The 18,585-nt window shown below is 50.2% G+C and overlaps 12 non-coding genes and 27 pseudogenes across 12 annotated transcripts; all 39 read left to right on the forward strand.

Moving 5' to 3' along the window:
* The first annotated feature begins 128 nt into the window (after positions 1–128).
* On the forward strand, positions 129–247 carry LOC113745502 (5S ribosomal RNA). The gene has a single exon (XR_003462162.1). It is a non-coding gene; the product is annotated as a 5S ribosomal RNA (ribosomal RNA).
* A 95-nt stretch (positions 248–342) lies between these two features.
* LOC113745527 (uncharacterized) lies at positions 343–457 on the forward strand (annotated as a pseudogene).
* A 96-nt stretch (positions 458–553) lies between these two features.
* On the forward strand, positions 554–667 carry LOC113745526 (uncharacterized; annotated as a pseudogene).
* A 298-nt stretch (positions 668–965) lies between these two features.
* On the forward strand, positions 966–1,082 carry LOC113745531 (uncharacterized; annotated as a pseudogene).
* A 96-nt stretch (positions 1,083–1,178) lies between these two features.
* Positions 1,179–1,294, forward strand: LOC113745518 (uncharacterized; annotated as a pseudogene).
* A 489-nt stretch (positions 1,295–1,783) lies between these two features.
* LOC113745524 (uncharacterized) lies at positions 1,784–1,897 on the forward strand (annotated as a pseudogene).
* Positions 1,898–1,992: 95 nt separating this feature from the next.
* Positions 1,993–2,110, forward strand: LOC113745503 (5S ribosomal RNA). Its single transcript, XR_003462163.1, has one exon. It is a non-coding gene; the product is annotated as a 5S ribosomal RNA (ribosomal RNA).
* A 90-nt stretch (positions 2,111–2,200) lies between these two features.
* LOC113745522 (uncharacterized) lies at positions 2,201–2,315 on the forward strand (annotated as a pseudogene).
* A 97-nt stretch (positions 2,316–2,412) lies between these two features.
* On the forward strand, positions 2,413–2,530 carry LOC113745509 (uncharacterized; annotated as a pseudogene).
* A 288-nt stretch (positions 2,531–2,818) lies between these two features.
* LOC113745538 (uncharacterized) lies at positions 2,819–2,932 on the forward strand (annotated as a pseudogene).
* A 693-nt stretch (positions 2,933–3,625) lies between these two features.
* LOC113745514 (uncharacterized) lies at positions 3,626–3,741 on the forward strand (annotated as a pseudogene).
* A 302-nt stretch (positions 3,742–4,043) lies between these two features.
* Positions 4,044–4,160, forward strand: LOC113745510 (uncharacterized; annotated as a pseudogene).
* Positions 4,161–4,254: 94 nt separating this feature from the next.
* Positions 4,255–4,368, forward strand: LOC113745532 (uncharacterized; annotated as a pseudogene).
* Positions 4,369–4,461: 93 nt separating this feature from the next.
* LOC113745505 (5S ribosomal RNA) lies at positions 4,462–4,580 on the forward strand. The gene has a single exon (XR_003462165.1). It is a non-coding gene; the product is annotated as a 5S ribosomal RNA (ribosomal RNA).
* A 91-nt stretch (positions 4,581–4,671) lies between these two features.
* LOC113745515 (uncharacterized) lies at positions 4,672–4,791 on the forward strand (annotated as a pseudogene).
* A 2,766-nt stretch (positions 4,792–7,557) lies between these two features.
* Positions 7,558–7,676, forward strand: LOC113745504 (5S ribosomal RNA). The gene has a single exon (XR_003462164.1). It is a non-coding gene; the product is annotated as a 5S ribosomal RNA (ribosomal RNA).
* Positions 7,677–7,773: 97 nt separating this feature from the next.
* Positions 7,774–7,892, forward strand: LOC113745539 (5S ribosomal RNA). Its single transcript, XR_003462172.1, has one exon. It is a non-coding gene; the product is annotated as a 5S ribosomal RNA (ribosomal RNA).
* Positions 7,893–8,013: 121 nt separating this feature from the next.
* Positions 8,014–8,132, forward strand: LOC113745501 (5S ribosomal RNA). Its single transcript, XR_003462161.1, has one exon. It is a non-coding gene; the product is annotated as a 5S ribosomal RNA (ribosomal RNA).
* Positions 8,133–8,228: 96 nt separating this feature from the next.
* On the forward strand, positions 8,229–8,344 carry LOC113745508 (5S ribosomal RNA). Its single transcript, XR_003462168.1, has one exon. It is a non-coding gene; the product is annotated as a 5S ribosomal RNA (ribosomal RNA).
* Positions 8,345–8,850: 506 nt separating this feature from the next.
* LOC113745535 (uncharacterized) lies at positions 8,851–8,963 on the forward strand (annotated as a pseudogene).
* Positions 8,964–9,054: 91 nt separating this feature from the next.
* LOC113745529 (uncharacterized) lies at positions 9,055–9,169 on the forward strand (annotated as a pseudogene).
* Positions 9,170–9,260: 91 nt separating this feature from the next.
* LOC113745530 (uncharacterized) lies at positions 9,261–9,376 on the forward strand (annotated as a pseudogene).
* A 94-nt stretch (positions 9,377–9,470) lies between these two features.
* On the forward strand, positions 9,471–9,586 carry LOC113745511 (uncharacterized; annotated as a pseudogene).
* Positions 9,587–9,678: 92 nt separating this feature from the next.
* Positions 9,679–9,794, forward strand: LOC113745520 (uncharacterized; annotated as a pseudogene).
* Positions 9,795–9,883: 89 nt separating this feature from the next.
* LOC113745507 (5S ribosomal RNA) lies at positions 9,884–10,000 on the forward strand. Its single transcript, XR_003462167.1, has one exon. It is a non-coding gene; the product is annotated as a 5S ribosomal RNA (ribosomal RNA).
* Positions 10,001–10,298: 298 nt separating this feature from the next.
* On the forward strand, positions 10,299–10,411 carry LOC113745533 (uncharacterized; annotated as a pseudogene).
* A 92-nt stretch (positions 10,412–10,503) lies between these two features.
* LOC113745525 (uncharacterized) lies at positions 10,504–10,617 on the forward strand (annotated as a pseudogene).
* A 92-nt stretch (positions 10,618–10,709) lies between these two features.
* Positions 10,710–10,825, forward strand: LOC113745521 (uncharacterized; annotated as a pseudogene).
* Positions 10,826–10,914: 89 nt separating this feature from the next.
* Positions 10,915–11,033, forward strand: LOC113745512 (5S ribosomal RNA). Its single transcript, XR_003462169.1, has one exon. It is a non-coding gene; the product is annotated as a 5S ribosomal RNA (ribosomal RNA).
* A 97-nt stretch (positions 11,034–11,130) lies between these two features.
* Positions 11,131–11,247, forward strand: LOC113745506 (5S ribosomal RNA). The gene has a single exon (XR_003462166.1). It is a non-coding gene; the product is annotated as a 5S ribosomal RNA (ribosomal RNA).
* Positions 11,248–11,342: 95 nt separating this feature from the next.
* LOC113745536 (uncharacterized) lies at positions 11,343–11,458 on the forward strand (annotated as a pseudogene).
* Positions 11,459–12,775: 1,317 nt separating this feature from the next.
* On the forward strand, positions 12,776–12,889 carry LOC113745519 (uncharacterized; annotated as a pseudogene).
* Positions 12,890–12,974: 85 nt separating this feature from the next.
* Positions 12,975–13,090, forward strand: LOC113745517 (uncharacterized; annotated as a pseudogene).
* A 93-nt stretch (positions 13,091–13,183) lies between these two features.
* On the forward strand, positions 13,184–13,302 carry LOC113745523 (5S ribosomal RNA). The gene has a single exon (XR_003462170.1). It is a non-coding gene; the product is annotated as a 5S ribosomal RNA (ribosomal RNA).
* Positions 13,303–13,393: 91 nt separating this feature from the next.
* LOC113745528 (uncharacterized) lies at positions 13,394–13,509 on the forward strand (annotated as a pseudogene).
* A 97-nt stretch (positions 13,510–13,606) lies between these two features.
* LOC113745534 (5S ribosomal RNA) lies at positions 13,607–13,725 on the forward strand. The gene has a single exon (XR_003462171.1). It is a non-coding gene; the product is annotated as a 5S ribosomal RNA (ribosomal RNA).
* A 92-nt stretch (positions 13,726–13,817) lies between these two features.
* LOC113745513 (uncharacterized) lies at positions 13,818–13,934 on the forward strand (annotated as a pseudogene).
* A 94-nt stretch (positions 13,935–14,028) lies between these two features.
* LOC113745516 (uncharacterized) lies at positions 14,029–14,171 on the forward strand (annotated as a pseudogene).
* A 2,228-nt stretch (positions 14,172–16,399) lies between these two features.
* LOC113745537 (uncharacterized) lies at positions 16,400–16,517 on the forward strand (annotated as a pseudogene).
* The last annotated feature ends 2,068 nt before the right edge of the window (positions 16,518–18,585 follow it).

Consider the following 18,585-nt stretch of genomic DNA (forward strand, 5'->3'; position numbering starts at 1 on the left):
CCCCGCCTGGGAATACCAGGTGCTGTAAGCTTTTTCACATCTCGGCAGGGAACAAAGCTTTTCTTCTTCATTAGCCATGGTGGTGATGACTGCCGTGCATATATACAGTATTTCTCACTCCCCCAGAGGCTTACGGCCATACCACCCTGAATGCGCCCGATCTTGTCTGATCTCGGAAGCTAAGCAGGGTCAGGCCTGGTTAGTACTTGGATGGGAGACCGCCTGGGAATACCAGGTGCTGTAAGCTTTTTCACATCTCGGCAGGGAACAAAGCTTTTCTTCTTCAATAGCCATGGTGGTGATGACTGGAGTGCCTATTACAGTATTTCTCACTTTCCAGAGGCTTACCCATACCACCTGAATGGCCCGATCTCGTCTGATCTCGGAAGCTAAGCAGGGTCAGGCCTGGTTAGTACTTGGATGGGAGACCGCCTGGGAATACCAGGTGCTGTAAGCTTTTTCACATCTCGGCAGGGAAAAAAGCTTTTCTTCTTCATTAGCCATGGTGGTGATGACTGACGTGCATATATACAGTATTTCTCACTTCCCAGAGGCTTACGGCCATACCACCCTGAATGCGCCCGATCTCGTCTGATCTCGGAAGCTAAGCAGGTCAGCCTGGTTAGACTTGGATGGGAGACCCCTGGGAATACAGGTGCTGTAAGCTTTTTCACATCTCGCAGGGAACAAAGCTTTTCTTCTGTAATAGCCATGGTGGTGATGACTGACGTGCATATATACAGTATTTCTCACTTCCCCAGAGGCTTACGGCCATACCACCCTGAATGCCGTCCTGATCTCGAAGCTAAGCAGGTCAGCCTGGTTAGTACTTGGATGGGAGGCCGCCTGGGAATACCAGGTGCTGTAAGCTTTTCACATCTCGCAGGGAACAAAGCTTTTCTTCTTCAAATAGCCATGTGGTGATGACTGACGTGCATATATACAGTATTTCTCAATTCCCCAGGGCTTACCGCCATACCACCTTGATGCGCCCACATCGTCTGATCTCGGAAGCTAAGCAGGGTCTGGCCTGGTTAGTACTTGGATGGGAGACCGCCTGGGAATACCAGGTGCTGTAAGCTTTTTCACATCTCGGCAGGGAACAAAGCCTTTCTTCTAAATAGCCATGGTGGTGATGACTGACGTGCATATATACAGTATTTCTCACTTCCCCAGAGGCTTACGGCCATACCACCCTGAATGCGCCCGATCTCGTCTGATCTGACAGCTAAGCAGGGTTAGGCCTGGTTAGTACTTGGATGGGAGACCGCCTGGGTACCAGGTGCTGTAAGCTTTTTCCATCTCGGCAGGGAACAAAGCTTTTCTTCTCTAATAGCCATGGTGGGTGACTGACTGCATATATACAGTATTTTCACCTTCCCCAGAGGCTTACGGCATACCACCTGATGCGCCCCATCTCGTCTGATCTCACGAAGTAAGCGGTCAGGCCTGGTTAGTACTTGGATGGGAGACCGCCTGGGAATACCAGGTGCTGTAAGCTTTTTCACATCTATCATGGGCAGGAAACAAAGCTTTTCTTCTTCATAGCCATGGTGGTGATGACTGACGTGCTATATACAGTATTTCTCACTTCCCCCGGGCTTACGCATACCACCTGAATGCGTCTGATCTCGGAAGCTAAGCAGGTCAGGCCTGGTTATACTTGGATGGGACGCCTGGGAATACCAGGTGCTGTAAGCTTTTTCACATCTCGGAGGGAACCAAGCTTTCTTCTTCATAGCCATGGTGGTGATGGACTGACGTATTTCTCACGCCCCCAGAGGCTTACGGCCATACCACCCTGAATGCGCCCGATCTCGTCTGATCGAAGCTAAGCAGGGTCACCTGGTTAGTACTTGGATGGGAGACCGCCTGGGAATACCAGGTGCTGTAAGCTTTTTCACATCTCGGCAGGGAACAAAGCTTTTCTTCTTATAGCCATGGTGGTGATGACTGACGTGCATATATACAGTATTTCTCACTTCCCCAGAGGCTTACGGCCATACCACCTGAATGCGCCCGATCTCGTCTGATCTCGGAAGCTAAGCAGGGTCAGGCCTGGTTAGTACTTGGATGGGAGACCGCCTGGGAATACCAGGTGCTGTAAGCTTTTCACATCTCGGCAGGGAACAAAGCTTTTCTTCTTAATAGCCATGGTGATGATGACGTGCATATATACGTATTTCTCACTTCCCCAGAGGCTTACGGATACCACCTGAATGCGCCGATCTCGTCTGATCTCGGAAGCTAAGCAGGGTCAGGCCTGGTTAGTACTTGGATGGGAGACCGCCTGGGAATACCAGGTGCTGTAAGCTTTTTCACATCTCGGCAGGGAACAAAGCTTTTCTTCTCTAATAGCCATGGTGGTGATGACTGACGTGCATATATACAGTATTTCTCACTTCCCCAGAGGCTTACGGCCATACCACCCTGAATGCGCCCGATCTCGTCTGATCTCGGAAGCTAAGCAGGGTCAGGCCTGGTTAGTACTTGGATGGGAGACCGCCTGGAATACCAGGTGCTGTTAAGCTTTTTCACATCTCGGCAGGAACAAAGCTTTTCTTCTTCAATAGCCATGGTGGTGATGACTGACGTGCATATATACAGTATTCTCACTTCCCCGGAGGCTTACGCCATACCACATTGCGATCATCGTCTGATCTCGGAAGCTAAGCAGGGTCAGGCCTGGTTAGTACTTGGATGGGACCGCCTGGAATACCAGGTGCTGTAAGCTTTTTCACATCTCGGCAGGAACAAAGCTTTTCTTCTTCAATAGCCCTGGTGGTGATGACTGACAGTATTTCTCACTTCCCCAGAGGCTTACGGCCATACCACCTGATTCGCCCGATCTCGTCTGATCTCGGAGCTAAGCAGGTCAGGCCTGGTTAGTACTTGGATGGGGAGACCCCTGGGATACCAGGTGCTGTAAGCTTTTTCACATCTCGGCAGGGAACAAAGCTTTTCTTCTCTAAAAGCCATGGTGGATGACTGACGTGCCTATATACAGTATTTCTCACTTCCCAGAGGTTACGGCATACCACCTGAATGCGCCCATCTTGTCTGATCTCGAAGCTAAGCAGGGTCAGGCCTGGTTAGTACTTGGATGGGAGACCGCTGGAATACCAGGTGCTGTAAGCTTTTTCACATCTGGCAGGGAACAAAGCTTTTCTTCTTCAATAGCCATGGTGGTGATGACTACGTGCCTATATACAGTATTTCTCACTCCCGAGGCTTACGCCATACCACCTTGATGCGTCTGATCTCGGAAAGAAGCAGGGTCAGCCTGTTAGTACTTGGATGGGAGACCGCCTGGGAATACCAGGTGCTGTAAGCTTTTTCACATCTCGGCAGGGAACAAAGCTTTTCTTCTTCAATAGCCATGGTGGTGATGACTGACGTATTTCTCACGTCCCCAGAGGCTTACGGCCATACCACCCTGAATGCGCCCGATCTCGTCTGATCTGAAGCTAAGCAGGGTCAGCCTGGTTAGTACTTGGATGGGAGACCGCCTGGGACCAAGTTGCTGTAGCTTTTCACATCTCGGCAGGGAACAAAGCTTTTCTTCTTTATAGCCATGGTGGTGATGACTGACGTGCTATATATACAGTATTTCTCACTTCCCCGAGCTTACGCCATACCACCCTGAATGCGCCCGATCTGTTGATCTCGGAAGCTAAGCAGGGTCAGGCCTGGTTAGTACTTGGATGGGAGACCGCCTGGGAATACCAGGTGCTGTAAGCTTTTTCACATCTCGGCAGGGAACAAAGCTTTTCTTCTTCAATAGCCATGGTGGTGATGACTGACGTGCATATATACAGTATTTCTCACTTCCCCAGAGGCTTACGGCCATACCACCTGAATGCGCCCATCTCGTCTGATCTCGGAGCTAAGAGGTCAGGCCTGGTTAGTACTTGGATGGGAGACCGCCTTGGAATACCAGTGTGCTGAGCTTTTTCACATTCGGCAGGGAACAAAGCTTTTTCTTCATAGCCATGGTGGTGATGACTGACTGTGCTATATATACAGTATTTCTCACTCCCGAGGCTTAGGCCATACCACCCTGAATGCGCCCGATCTCGTCTGATCTCGGAAGCTAAGCAGGTCAGGCCTGGTTAGTACTTGGATGGGAGACCTCCTGGGAATACCAGGTGCTGTAAGCTTTTTCACATCTCGGCAGGGAACAAAGCTTTTCTTCTGTAATAGCCATGGTGTGTGACTGACGTGCATATATACAGTATTTCTCACTTTCCCAGAGCTTACGGCCATACCACCTGAATGCGCCGATCTCGTCTGATCTCGGAAGCTAAGCAGGGTGGCCTGGTTAGTACTTGGATGGGGACCGCCTGGGAATACCAGGTGCTGTAGCTTTTTAATCTCGGCAGGGAACAAGCTTTTCTTCTTCAATAGCCATGGTGGTGATGACTGACATGCATATATACAGTATTTCTCACTTCCCCAGAGGCTTACGGCCATATCACCCTGAATGTGCCCGATCTCTTCTGATCTCGGAAGCTAAACAGGGTCAGGCCTGGTTAGTACTTGGATGGGAGACCGCCTTGGAATACCAGGTGCTGTAAGCTTTTTCACATCTCGGCAGGGAACAAAGCTTTTCTTCTTCAATAGCCATGGTGTGATGACTGACGTGCATTATAAGTATTTCTCATTCCCGAGGCTTACGGCCATACCACCCTTAATGCGCCCGATCTCGTCTGATCTCGGAAGCTAAGCAGGGTCAGGCTGGTTAGTACTTGGATGGGAGACCGCCTGGCGGAATACCAGGTGCTGTATGCCTTTCAATCTCGGCAGGAACAAAGCCTTTTCTTCTTCAATGCCATGGGTGGGGGGGCTGGGATGACTTGACGTTACATATTATACAGTATTTCTCCCTTTCCCAGAGGCTTACGGCCATACCACCATGAATGCGCCCGATCCGTCTGATCTCGGAAAGCTAAGGCAGGGTTCCAGCTGGTTAGTACTTGGATGGGAGACCGCTGGAATATACAGGTGCTGTAATCTTTTTTTCACCTTCGGCAGGAATAAAGCTTTTCTTCTAAATAGCCATTGGTGGTGTTGACTGACGCGCATATATACAGTATTCTCAACTTACCCAGTGGCCTTACCGGCCATACCACCTTCAATGCACCCGATATCGTATGATCTCGGAAACTAAGCAGGTTTCAGGCCTGGTTAGTACTTGGATGGCGAGACCGGCCTGGAATACCAGGTGCGGTATGCCTTTTCAACATCTCGGCAGGGAACAAAGCTTTCCTTCTTTCACTTAGCCATGGTGGTGATGAACTGACGTGCTATATACAGTATTTCTCACTTTCCCAGAGGCTTACGGCCATACCCACCTGGAATGATCCTGATCTCGTCTTGATAATTTTCTGAAGCTAAGCAGGGTCAGGCCTGGTTAGTACTTGGATGGGAGACCGCCTAGGCATACCCGGTGCTGTAAGCTTTTCACATCTGGCAGGGAACACGCTTTTCTTCTTTACTAGCCATGGGTGGTGATGAAGCCGTGCATATATACGTATTTCTCAACTCCCCCAGAGGCTTACGGCCAATCCCACCCTGATGTGCCCTATCTCGTCTGATCTCGGAAGCTACGCAGGGTTAGGCCAGGTAAGTACTTCAATGGTGACACGCCTGGGAGATACCAGGTGCTTGTAAGTTTTTTCCCACATTCGGCCGGGGAACAAAGCTTTCTTTTTTAATCGCCATGGTGGTGATGGACTTGATCGTGCATATATTAAAGTATTTTCTTCACTTTTCCCCCAGGAGGCTTACGCATACCACCTTGAATGTGCCCGATCTTGTCTGCTCTCGGAAGTAAGAAGGGTCAGGCCTGGTTAGTAACTTGGATGGTCGACTTTCCGCCTTGGGATACCAGGTGCTGTACGCTTTTCACATCTCGGCAGGGAACAAAGCCTTCTTCTTAATAGCCATGGTGGTGATGACTGACGTGCATGTCTATCAGTATTTTCTCACCTTCCCCGGAGGCTTACGGCCATACCACCCTGATGCTCCCGTCTCGTCTGATCTCGGAAGCTAAGCAGGGTAAGGCCTGCGTTAGTACTTGGATGGAGGGACCGCGTGAATACCGGTTGCTGAAGGCTTTTTCACATCTCGGCAGCGAACAAAGCTTTTCTTTCTTCACATAGCCATGGTGGTGATGATGACAGCATATAACCCGTATTTCTCACTTCCCCCGTGGCTTACGGCCCATTACCCAACTGAATGCGTCCAATCTCGCCGATCTCGGAAGCTCAGCAGGGTCATGCTTGGTTAGTACTGGATGGGAGGGACCGCCCTAGGAAATCCCAGGTGCTGTAAGCTTTTTCAAACTCGGCAGGGAACAAGCTTTTCTTCTTTAATAAGCCATGTTGGTGAGCTGATGGCCTATATGCAGTATTTCACACTTTCCCCGAGGCTTCTGGCCATCCCACCTGGAATGCGGGGGCCCGATGTTGTCTGATTCGAAAGCTAAGCAGGGCATGCCTGGTTAGTACTTGGATGGGCACCGCCGGGAATACCGGGGCCTGTAAGCTTTTTCACATCTCGCATCAGTAACAAAAGCTTTTCTTCTTCATAGCCATGGTGGTGATGGACTGACGGCATTAATACAGTATTTCTCACTTCCCCAGTGGCTAAATCTGCCATACCCACCTGAATGCCGCCCCGATCTCGTCTGATCTCGGAAGCTAAGAATGGTAGGCTGCGTTAGTACTGGGATTGGAGGCTCCGCCTAGATAACGGGTGTTGTAAGCTTTTTCACATCTCGGCAGGGAACAAAAGCTTTTCTTCTTCATAGCCATGGTGGTGATGGACTGACGTGGCATCTACAGTATTTTCACTTTCCCAGAGGCTTCGGCCATACCACCCTGCCATTGCTCCCGATCTCGTCTGCTTTCCTGGAAGCTAGGCAGGGTCAGGCCTGGTTAGTACTTGGATGTGGAGACCGCCTAGGAATCCAGGTGGTAAGCTTTTTCACATCTCGTGCAGGGAACCAAAGCTTTTCTTCTTTACGAAGCCATGGTGGTGATGACTGCCGTGCATAATACAGTATTTCCTCCCTCCCCCATAGGCTTACGCCCTACCACCTGACATGTGCCCCTATCTCGTCTGATTTCTCGGAAGCTACGCAGGGTAAGCGCCAGTCAGTACTTCAAATGGGACACCGCCTGGGAATACAGGTGCTGTAATTTTTTTCACCTCTCGGCTGGAACAAAGCTTTTCCTTTTTTATAGCCCTGGTGGTGATGACTGAAGTGCATATATAACAGTAATTTCACCCCCCCCCCCCCCCCCCCCCCCCCCCCCCCCCCCCCCCTCTCCCCGGAGGGCTTACGGCCATACCAACCTTGAATGTGCCCGATCGTGTCTGATCTCGGAGTTAAGCAGGGTCAGGCATGGTCGACTTGGATGGGAGACTGCCTGGAATCCCACGGTGGCTGTAATCTTTTTCAATCTCGGCAGGGAATAAAGCTGTTCTTCTTAAGTAGCCATGGTGGGTTGACTGACGTGCATATATACAGTATTTCTCAATTCCCCAGAGGCTTACGGCCATACCACCCTGAATGCGCCCGATCTCCTCTGATCTCGGAAGCTAAGCAGCATCAGGCCGGGTTAGTACTTGGATGGGAGACCGCCTGGGAATACCAGGTGCTGTAAGCTTTTTCACATCTCGGCAGGGAACAAAGCTTTTCTTCTGTAATAGCCATGGTGGTGATGACTGATGTGCATACATACAGTATTTCTCACTTTCCCCGAGGCTTACGGCCATACCACCCTGAATGCGCCCGATCACGTCTGATCTCGGAAGCTAAGCAGGGTCTGGCCTGGTTAGTACTTGGATGGGAGACCGCCTGGGAATACCAGGTGCTGTAAGCTTTTTAATACATCTTACTTACAGACAATGTTTCACATCTCGGCAGGGAAAAAAGCTTTTCTTTTCATTGCCATGGTGGTGATGACTGCGTGCATATATACAGTATTTCTCCACTCCCCAGAGGCTTACGGCCATACCACCCTGAATGCGCCCGATCTCGTCTGATCTCGGAAGCTAAGCAGGGTCAGGCCTGGTTAGTACTTGGATGGGAGACCGCCTGGGAATACCAGGTGCTGTAAGCTTTTTCACATCTCGGCAGGGAAAAAAGCTTTTCTTCTTCATTAGCCATGGTGGTGATGACTGCCGTGCATATATACAGTATTTCTCACTCCCCAGAGGCTTACGGCCATACCACCTGAATGCGCCCGATCTCGTCTGATCTCGGAAGCTAAGCGGTCAGGCCTGGTTAGTACTTGGATGGGAGACCGCCTGGGAATACCAGGTGCTGTAAGCTTTTTCACATCTCGGCAGGGAAAAAAGCTTTTCTTGTTCATTAGCCATGGTGGTGATGACTGCCGTGCATATATACAGTATTTCTCACTCCCCCAGAGGCTTACGGCCATACCACCCTGAATGCGCCCGATCTCGTCTATCTCGAAGCTACGGGTCAGGCCTGGTTAGTACTTGGGGGACCGCCGGGATACCAGTGCTGTAAGCTTTTTCACATCTCGGCAGGGAACAAAGCTTTTCTTCTTCAATACCCATGGTGGTGATGACTGACGTGCATATATACAGTATTTCTCACTTCCCAGAGGCTTACGGCCATACACCCTGAATGCCCCGATCTCGTCTATCTGAAGCTAACAGGGTCAGGCCTGGTTGTACTTGGATGGGAGACCGCCTGGGAATACCCGGTGCTGTAAGCTTTTTCACATCTCGGCAGGGAACAAAGCTTTCTTTCTTTAATAGCCATGGTGGTGATGACTGACCTGCATATATACAGTATTTCTCACTTCCAGAGCTTACGCCATACCACCCTGATGCGCCCGATCTCGTCTGATCTCGGAAGCTAAGCAGGGTCGGCCTGGTTAGTACTTGGATGGGGACCGCTGGAATACCAGGTGCTGTAAGCTTTTTCACATCTCGGCAGGGAACAAGCTTTTCTTTTTCATAGCCATGGTGGTGATGACTCGTGCATATATACAGATTTCTCACTCCCCAGAGGCTTACGGCCATACCCCCCTGAATGCGCCCATCTCGTCTGATCTCGGAAGCTAAGCAGGGTCAGGCCGGTTAGTACTTGATGGGAACCGCCTGGGAATACCAGGTGCTGTAAGCTTTTTCACATCTCGGCAGGAAACAAGCTTTCTCTTTAATAGCCATGGTGGTGATGATGACGTGCATATATACAGTATTTCTCACTTCCCCAGGGCCACGCCATACCACCCTGAATGCGCCCGATCTCGTCTGATCTCGGAAGCTAACAGGGTAGGCCTGGTTAGTACTTGGATGGGAGACCGCCTAGGAATACCAGGTGTTGTAAGCTTTTTCACATCTCGGCAGGGAACAAAGCTTTTCTTCTTCAATAGCCATGGTGGTGATGACTGACGTGCATATATACAGTATTTCTCACTCCCCAGGCTTACGGCCATACCACCCTGAATGCGCCCTATCTCGTCTGATCTCGGAAGCTAAGCAGGGTCAGGCCGGTTAGTACTTGATGGGAGACCGCCTGGGAATCCAGGTGCTGTAAGCTTTTTCACATCTCGGCAGGGAACAAAGCTTTTCTTCTTCAAAGCCTGGTGGTGATGACTGACGTGCATATTACAGTATTTCTATCTCCCAGAGGCTTACGGCCATACCACCCTGAATGCGCCGATCTCGTCTGATCTCGGAAGCTAAGCAGGGTCAGGCCTGGTTAGTACTTGGATGGGAACCGCCTGGGAATACCGGTGCTGTAGCTTTTTCACATCTCGGCAGGGAACAAGCTTTCTTCTTCAATAGCCATGGTGATGATGCGTGCATATATACAGTATTTCTCACTTTCCCAGAGGCTTACGGCCATACTACCCTGAATGCTCCCGATCTCGTCTGATCTCGGAGCTAAGCAGGTCAGGCCTGGTTAGTACTTGGATGGGAGACCGCCTGGGAATACCAGGTGCTGTAAGCTTTTTCACATCTCGGCAGGGAACAAGCTTTTCTTCTTAAATAGCCATGGTGGTGTGACTGACGTGCATTATTACAGTATTTCTCATTCCCCAGGGCTTACGGCCATACCACCTCATGCGCCGATCTCGTCTGATCTCGGAAGCTAAGCAGGGTCAGGCCTGGTTAGTACTTGGATGGGAGGACCGCCTGGGAAACCAGTTGTAAGCTTTTTCACATCTCGGCAGGGAACAAAGCTTTTCTTCTTCAATCCATGGTGGTGATGACTGCGTGCATATATACAGTATTTCTCACTCCCCAGGGCTTACGGCCATACCACCCTGAATGCGCCCGATCTCGTCTGATCTCGGAAGCTAGCAGGGTCAGGCCTGGTTGTACTTGTGGGGACCGCCTGGGAATACCAGGTGTGTAAGCTTTTTCACATCTCGGCAGGGAACAAAGCTTTTCTTCTTCATAGCCATGGTGGTGATGCTGCGTGCTATATACAGTATTTCTCACTCCCCAGAGGCTTACGGCCATACCACCCTGAATGCGCCGATCTCGTCTGATCTCGGAAGCTAAGCAGGGTCAGGCCTGGTTAGTAAGGATGGAGACCGCCTGGGATACCAGGTGCTGTAAGCTTTTCACATCTCGGCAGGGAAAAAAGCTTTTCTTTTCATAGCCATGGTGGTGATGACTGACGTGCATATATACAGTATTTCTCACTCCCCCAGGCTTACGGCCATACCACCCTGAATGCCCCGATCTCGTCTGATCTCGGAAGCTAAGCAGGGTCAGGCCTGGTTAGTACTTGGATGGGAGACCGCCTGGATACCAGGTGCTGTAGCTTTTTCACATCTCGGCAGGGAAAAAAGCTTTTCTTTCATAGCCATGGTGGTGATGACTGCGTGCATTATACAGTATTCTTCACTCCCCAGGGCTTACGGCCATACCACCCTGAATGCGCCCGATCTCGTCTGATCTCGGAAGCTAAGCAGGGTCAGGCCTGGTTAGTACTTGGATGGGAGACCGCCTGGGAATACCAGGTGCTGTAAGCTTTTTCACATCTCGGCAGGGAACAAAGCTTTTCTTCTGTAATAGCCATGGTGGTGATGACTGACGTGCATATATACAGTATTTCTCACTTCCCCAGAGGCTTACGGCCATACCACCCTGAATGCGCCCGATCTCGTCTGATCTCGGAAGCTAAGCGGGTCAGGCCTGGTTAGTACTTGGATGGGAGACCGCCTGGGAATACCAGTGCTGTAAGCTTTTTCACATCTCGGCAGGGAACAAGCTTTTCTTCTTCAATACCATGGTGGTGATGACTGACGTGCATATATACAGTATTTCTCACTTTCCCAGAGGCTTACGGCCATACTACCCTGAATGCTCCCGATCTCGTCTATCGAAGCTAACAGCGGGTCAGGCCTGGTTAGTACTTGGATGGGAGACCGCCTGGGAATACCAGGTGCTGTAAGCTTTTTCACATCTCGGCAGGGAACAAAGCTTTTCTTCTTTAATAGCCATGGTGGTGACTGACATGCATATATACAGTATTTCTCACTTCCAGAGCTTACGCCATACACCCTGAATGCGCCCGTCTCGTCTGATCTCGAAGCTAAGCAGGGTCAGGCCTGGTTAGTACTTGGATGGGAGACCGCCTGGAATACCAGGTGCTGTAAGCTTTTTCACATCTCGGCAGGGAACAAAGCTTTTCTTTTTCATAGCCATGGTGGTGATGACTGCGTGCATATATACAGATTTCTCACTCCCCCGAGGCTTACGGCCATCCACCCTGAATGCGCCCATCTCGTCTGATCTCGGAAGCTAAGCAGGGTCAGGCCGGTTAGTCTTGATGGGAGACCGCCTGGGAATACCAGGTGCTGTAATTTTTCACATCTCGGCAGGGAACAGCTTTTCTCTTTAATAGCCATGGTGGTGATGATGACGTGCATATATACAGTATTTCTCACTTCCCCAGGGCACGCCATACCACCCTGAATGCGCCGATCTCGTCTGATCTCGGAAGCTAAGCGGTTAGGCCTGGTTAGTACTTGGATGGGAGACCGCCTGGAATACCAGGTGTCTGAAGCTTTTTCACATCTCGGCAGGGAACAAAGCTTTTCTTCTTCAATAGCCATGGTGGTGATGACTGACGTGCATATATACAGTTTTCTCACCCCAGAGCTTACGGCCATACCACCCTGAATGTGCCCATCTCGTCTGAGAAGCTAAGCAGGGTCAGGCCGGTTAGTACTTGATGGGACCGCTGGAATCCAGGTGCTGTAAGCTTTTTCACATCTCGAGGGAACAAAGCTTTTCTTCTTCAATAGCCATGGTGGTGATGACTGACGTGCATATATACAGTATTTCTCCTTCCCAGAGGCTTACGGCCATACCACCCTGAATGCGCCATCTCGTCTGATCTCGGAGCTAAGCAGGGTCGGCCTGGTTAGTTACTTGGATGGAACCGCCTGGGAATACCGGTGCTGTAAGCTTTTTCACATCTCGGCAGGAACAAAGCTTTTCTTCTTCAATAGCCATGGTGGTGATGACTGACGTGCATTAATACAGTATTTCTCACTTCCCCAGGGCTACGCCATACCACCCTGATGCGCCCGATCTGTCTGATCTCGAGAGCTAAGCAGGTAGGCCTGGTTAGTATCTGGTAGGGAGACCGCCTGGAATACCAGGTGTGTAAGCTTTTTCACATCTCGGCAGGGAACAAAGCTTTCTTCTTCAATAGCCATGTGGTGATGACTGACGTGCATATATACAGTTTTCTCACTTCCCCGAGGCTTACGGCCATACCACCCTGAATGCGCCGATCTCGTCTGATCTCGGAGCTAAGCAGGGTCAGGCCTGGTTAGTACTTGGATGGGGCCGCCTGGAATACCAGGTGCTGTAAGCTTTTTCACATCTCGGCAGGGAAAAAGCTTTTCTTCTTAATAGCCATGGTGTGGTGACTGATGCATATTAGTTTCTCAATTCCCCAGAGTTACGGCCATACCACCCTGAATGCGCCCGATCTCGTCTGATCTCGGAAGCTAGCAGGGTCCGGCCTGGTTAGTCTTGGATGGGAGACCGCCTGGGAAACCAGGTGCTGTAGCTTTTTACATCTCGGCAGGGACAAAAGCTTTCTTCTTCAATAGCCATGGTGGTGATGACTGACGTGCATATATACAGTATTTCTCACTTCCCAGAGGCTTACGGCCATACCACCCTGAATGCGCCCGATCTCGTCTGATCTCGGAAGCTAAGCAGGGTCAGGCCTGGTTAGTACTTGGATGGGAGACCGCCTGGGAATACCAGGTGCTGTAAGCTTTTTCACATCTCGGCAGGAACAAAGCTTTTCTTCTTTAATAGCATGGTGGGTGACTGACGTGCATATATACGTATTTCTCACTTCCCCAGGGCTTACGGCCATACCACCTGAATGCGCCCGATCTCGTCTGATCTCGGAGCTAGCAGGGTCAGGCCTGGTTAGTACTTGGATGGGTGACCGCCTGGGAACACCAGGTGCTGTATGGTTTTTCACATCTCGGCAGGGAACAAAGCTTTTCTTCTTCAATAGCCATGGTGGTGATGACTGACGTGCATATATACAGTATTTCTCACTTCCCCAGAGGCTTACGGCCATACCACCCTGAATGCGCCCGATCTCGTCTGATCTCGGAAGCTAAGCAGGGTCAGGCCTGGTTAGTACTTGGATGGGAGACCGCCTGGGAATACCAGGTGCTGTAAGCTTTTTCACATCTCGGCAGGGAACAAAGCTTTTCTTCTAATAGCCATGTGGTGTGTGACTGACGTGCTATATACAGTATTTCTCAATCCCCAGGGCTTACGGCCATACCACCTCAATGCGCCCGATCTCGTCTGATCTCGGAAGCTAGCAGGGTCAGGCCTGGTTAGTACTTGGATGGGTGACCGCCTGGGAATACCAGGTGCTGTAAGCTTTTTCACATCTCGGCAGGGAACAAAGCTTTTCTTCTTCATTAGCCATGGTGGTGATGACTGACGTGACTATTACAGTATTTCTCACTCCCCAGGGCTTACGGCCATACCACCCTGAATGCGCCCGATCTCGTCTGATCTCGGAAGCTAAGCAGGGCAGGCCTGGTTAGTCTAAGCAGAGTCAGGCCTGGTTAGTGCTTGGATGGTAGACCACCTGGGAATACCAGGTGCTGTAAGCTTTTTCACATCTCGGTAGGGAACAAAGCTTTTCTTCTTCAATAGCCATGGTGGTGATGACTGACGTGTATATATACAGTATTTCTCACTTCCCTGGTGGCTTAGGGCCATACCACCCTGAATGCGTCCCAGATCCTCGTCTGATCTGAGCTAAGCAGGGTCAGACCTGGTGAGTACTATGATGGGAGAACCCGCCTGGTAGACAGGGCTGTACGCTTTTTCACAATCCTCGCAGGAACAAAGCTTTTTTTTCTTGAGATACCATGGTGGGATGACTGGATGTGCATATATACAGTAATTTCTCAGTTTATTTCCCCGAGGCTTAACGGCCATCCCACCCCTGAATGTGCCCGATCTCGTCTGATCGCGGAAGTTAAGCCGGGTCTTGCCTGGTTAGTACTTGGATGGGGGAGACCGCCTGGAATACCAGGTGCTGTAAGCTTTTTCACATCTGGCAATGGCACAAAGCCGTTTCCTTCTTAAATAGCCATGGTGGTGGATGATGACGTGCATAATCCAGTATTTTCTCACTTCCCCAAGGCTTACGGCCATACCACCCTGAATTGCGCCGGATCTCGGAAGCTAAGCAGTCAGGCCTTTTGTTATATTGGATGGGTGACCGCCTGGGATACCAGGTCTGTAAAGCGTTTCACATCTCGGCAGGAACAAAGCTTTTTCCTTCTTCAATAGCCATTGTGGTGATGACTGACGGCAAGATACTATGTTCTCAATTCCCCTGGAGGCTTAACGGCATACCCCCTGAATGCGCCCGATCTCGTCTGATATCGGAAAAGCTAAGCAGGGTCGGGCCTGTTAGGACTTGGATGGGAGACCTCCCTGGGAATACCAGTTCCTGTAAGCTTTTTCACATCTCGGCGAGGGAACAAATCCGGTCTTTTGTAATAGCCATGGTGTGGATGACTGACGTGACATATATACAGTATTTCTCACTTCCCCAGAGGCTTCGGGCATACCACCCCACCCTGAATGCCTCCTGATCTCGGAAGCTAATCAAGAGGTCAGGCTTGTTTAGTACTTTGGATGGTAGACCGCCTGGGAATAACCAGGTGGGCTTGTAAGCTTTTTTACATATCGGCAGGGAACAAGCTTTTTTCTCATTCATAGCCATGGTGGTGATGACCTGACTATTTCTCACTCCCCAGAGGCTTTGGTGATACCACTGAATGCCGCCAGATCTCTTCTATCTCGGAAGCTAAGGCAGGGTCAGCCTGGTGTTACTTGGATGGGAGAACCGACCTGGGAATACCAGGGGTCATAACTTGTTCCACTCGCAGGGAACAAAGCTTTTCTTCTGAAATAGCCATGGGGTCTTTACTGACGTGCATATATACACTATTCTCATTCCCCAGTGGCTTACAGCCATCCACTGAAGCGCCTGATTCTCAGGCTGATCTCAGAATCTAAGCATGCCAGCTGTGTAGTACTTGGGATGGGTGACCGCCTGGAATACCAAGGTGGGTAAGTTTTTCACCATCTCGCAGGGAACAGCTTTTCTCGTATAGCAATGGTTGAATGACTGCCGGGCATATATAACAGTATTTCTCACTCTCCCAGAGGCTTAACGGACCCATGACCACCGCTGAATGCGCCCGATCGCGTCCGGATCCGGAAGCTAACATGGTCAGGCCTGGTTATTACTTTGGATGGAACCGCGCCTGGAATACCAGGTGCTGTAAGCTTTTTCACATCTGGCAGGAACAAAGCGTTTCTTCTCAATAGCCATGGTGGTGATGACTGACGGGCATAGATACAGTCGTTTCTCAATTCCCCTGGAGGCTTACGGCATAACACCAGCTGATAGCGCCCGATCTCATACTGAATCTCGGAAGCTAGAACCAGAGTTCAGGCCTGGTTAGTGAACTTGGCTGGGAAGACCTCCCTGGGAATACCAGGTGCTGTAGCTTTTTCCCAACTCGCAGGGACAAAGCTTTTCTTTTTGTAATAGCCAGGGGGTGATGACTGACGTGCATATATACAGTATTTCTCACTGTCCCCAGAGGCGTATCGGCCAGACCCAACCTAGAGATTGCTCCTATCGCGGAGCTAAGGCAGGGTCAGAGGCCTGGTTAAGTACTTGTTGGGAGACCGCCTGGGAATACCGTGCTTGTAAGCTTTTGTACATCTCGGCAGGGAACAAGCTTTTTCTTCTGTAATAGCCATGGTGTGAAGGACTGATGTTGCATACATACATATTTCTCACTTTCCCCGAGCTTACGGCCATAACACCTGAATGCTCCCGATCACGTTGATCTCGGAAGCTAAGCGCGGGTCTGCCTGGTTAGTACTTGGAGGGAACACCGCCTGGGAAATACCAGGTGCTGTAAGCTTGTTTCAAAGATCTCGACAGGGAACAAAGCTTTCTCTATAAATACCATGGTGGGTGATGACTGCCGTGCAGAGAAAGACATTATTTCTCACTCCCCCAGAGGGCTTACGGCATACCACCCTTAAATGTGCCGAAACCGATCATCGTCTGAGCTCGGAAGCTATGCAGGGGTCAGGCCGGGTTATTACTTGGATCTGTGCCCACCTGGGAATACCAGGTGCTGTAAACTTTTCACAGCTCGGCAGGAATTAAAACTTTTCTTCTTCAATACCATGGTTGTGGATGACTGATTGCATATATACAGTATGTTCTCAACTGTTCCTGTAGGCTTTATACGCCATACCGACCCTGAATGGCGCCCGATCTCGTCTGATCTAAAAGCTAAGCAGGGTCAGACCTGTGGAGTAATTTTATTGGAGACCGCCTGGGAATAATACGGGTGCTGTAAACTTTTTCAGCAATCTCGGCAGGGAAAAAAAGCTTTTCTTTCTGTAATAGCCATGGTGGTGATGGAACTTAATGGCATATAGAACAGTTTTTCTCAGCTTTCCCCCCCCGAGGCGTACGTCCATACCACCCTGAAATGTGCCCGATCTCGTCTGATCTCGGAAGTTAACAGGGGCGTGAGACTGTTAGTAACTTGGATGGGAGACCGCCTGGATACCAGGTGCTGTAGCTTTCACATCCTCGGCAGGGAACAAAGCCTTTCTTCTTAAATTAGCCATGTGGGTGATTGACTGACGTGCATATATAACTATTTGCTCACTTCCCCGAGGCTTACGGCCATACCACCCTGAATGGCGCCTGATCCGCGGAGCGAAGCAGGGTCAGGCCTTGGGGGGTTTTTTGGTAGTATTGGATGGGGACGCCTGGGAATACCAGTGCTGTAAGCTTTTTATCCCACACCAAAATTCTCGGCAGGAACAAGGCTTTTCGTCTCATAGCCATGTGGTGGATGTAACTGACGTGCATATATACAGTAATTTCCTCAATTCCATGGAGGCTTAGGCCATACCACCCCTGAATGCGCCCGAGCTCGTCTGATCTTTGGAAGCTAAGCAGGTTCAGGCCTGGTTTAGTACTGGATGGGAGACCTCCTGGAATAGACGCAGGTGGCTGTAAGCTTTTTCCATCTACGGCAGGGAACAAGCGTTTCCTTTTGTAATAGCCATGGTGGTGATGACTGACGTGCATAGATACAGTATTTTCACTGTCCCAGAGTCTTACGGCCAACCACCCGGAATGCTCCTGAATCTCGCGTAGAGCGAAGCAGGGTCAGCCTGGTGGGTTTAGTACTTGGATGGGATACCGCCTGGAATACCAGTGCTGTAAGCTTTTTTTAACTATCGCAGGGAAAAGCTTTTCTTCGTAATAGCCATGTTGTTATGAATGATGTTGGGCATACATCGTATGGCTCACTTTCCCCAGGCTTACGGCCATACAAACCCTGAATGCGCCCGATGCACGTCTGATCTCGGAAGCGTAGCAGGTCTGGCCTGGTTATACTTGGATGAGACACCCCTGGGAATACCAGGTGCTGATAACTTTTTCCACATCTCGACGGAACAAAGCTTTTCTTCTTAAATAGCCATGGTGGTGATGACTGCGGGGGCATATATGACAGTATTTCCTCACGTTCGTCTCACTCCCCCAGAGCTTCGGCCATACCAACCGTAATGTGCCCGATCCGGGTCTGATCTCGTAAGCTAGCAGGAGTCGGCCTGGTTAGTACTTGGATCGGGACCACCTGGGAAACAGTGCCTTAAACTGTTTTTCACATCTCGGCAGGGAATTCAGCTTTTCTGCTGTCATAGCCATGGGTGGTGAGGACTGTTGCAATAAATGACTGGGGCGGAGCAAAAGAAGGGTAGAGAGAAGATATGAATCTCGAAGAAAGATAAATTGGAGAAGAGTTAAAAGGAAAAAAAGCGTCGGGGGTGCAATGGCCTTGCACGGGGAAAGGCTTCAAAGAATAGGGTAGGTCCAAGGGAGGTGGAGAAGAAGGAGAAAATGAAATAGGTAAGCAACAAAAACTAGAATAGTAAAAAGGAAGAAAAAATGAGGAAGGT

The sequence above is a fragment of the Larimichthys crocea genome, unplaced genomic scaffold (assembly GCF_000972845.2).
Source record: "Larimichthys crocea isolate SSNF unplaced genomic scaffold, L_crocea_2.0 scaffold8224, whole genome shotgun sequence".
In the NCBI taxonomy this organism is placed as follows: Eukaryota; Metazoa; Chordata; class Actinopteri; family Sciaenidae; genus Larimichthys; species Larimichthys crocea.